Below are 1,455 nucleotides of genomic sequence, written 5' to 3' on the forward strand. Positions count from 1 at the left end.
GCAGATAAGGTCATGTAGATCTTCTCTCCATAGGGAGTTACGCAGTTGAGCAGGGAGCTGTCCCACACTGCCTCAAAGCGATAGAAAGTGCTGAAAAAGACAGAAAGAGGAAAAGTTAGTTTGACAGCATTATTTTTTATGAAGTCCTACTTGGTGCTAACATTACAGGGTCTCTGTTTACAGCAGTGTGTCATGTTAAAAAAAGTGAGTGACGTGAGCACAGTTCTGACATATCAAGAAGTGAACACAGTGACTGAAGCGGTGTTCACATTCATCCTTTAATCGTGACAAAACGTGAGGAATTGCACTGAGGTGAGACCTTGACAACAGACAAATCAGGAGCCACAGAGTGTCAAGTGTCAGCCGACACGTGAAAAAGCATTTTAAGGATCTGGATCTAGATTATTACACCACATCATCATTATACCTGTGATTCAGCAGCTGATGGAACCAACTTTAGCAGCAAAAACTCGAGGTAATCATTTGTTATTAGTGTTTCACAGCAGTGTGGACGGATTTCTGGCCCGTTTGTCTTTACAATGTTTCTTCGGTTCATTAAAGTTTGTAGATATTTATTCATTCACAGCTTTCTTAACGTTCAATCATGTTGAAGTCTCAACTTTGAGCCACTGCAGCACCACTCTGTTGTTGCTTTGCTGCTGCGCTCTGGACTCACTGACCCAACGATGATCTCTTTGACTCTAGAGTGCTTCATGGCTCACTCAGTGACCTGGACACTTTGCAGGTTCTTTGGCAGCAAAAAAGCTCAAATAATCATCACCCGAGCAAAACCGTTGGTATGAGGTGTTTGTCTGATATGCCGTGTTTGGTTTTCACCAATGTTGAAGCTGTGCATTAGGGCTTAGGTTTTCAACTTTGCAAACCTAACCCATGCTGCCATGTTGTATTTAGAAGGAAAATGGTTTCTCCTGGAAGTCTTTCCAAACAGGCCATATTTGTTGAGTCTTTTTCTAATTGCACTGCCATGAACTCCAACATTTAGCATGCTAACTGTGGCCTGTAGAGCCTCAGATGTGTGGGGTGAATTTTCTGGGACGTCCACTCCTGGTAAGATTGGAAACAGTCTTTGAATTTTTTAACTTGCGAATAATCTTTCTTGCTGTAAAATGATGGACTTCAAAGCCTTCCCACATTCGTGGGTATCAACAACTGCTTCTCTAATCCTCAGTATGTTACCACTTACCTGAATACGCCACACCAGCAAACTGACAGTAGTGGGCACTATCAGCCACAGACTGAGAGCCAGATATGCTCTGCTGGTGCCTCATTGGCCTCATTGTTACTGAGGTAAGACTTTATAGTGAGAAACAGGGGGAAAACATTGATCTGGAAACATCTGAGTGTTACAGAGGATATATGGTTCAGTGTCACACAATCACAAACAAATACAGAAAAGTACTAAAAAGGGTGTTGCCTCCAAAGATCGCTTTTACT

This window comes from Pundamilia nyererei, unplaced genomic scaffold (assembly GCF_000239375.1).
Source record: "Pundamilia nyererei isolate P.nyererei 1_Seehausen unplaced genomic scaffold, PunNye1.0 scaffold00314, whole genome shotgun sequence".
Taxonomy (NCBI): domain Eukaryota; kingdom Metazoa; phylum Chordata; class Actinopteri; order Cichliformes; family Cichlidae; genus Pundamilia; species Pundamilia nyererei.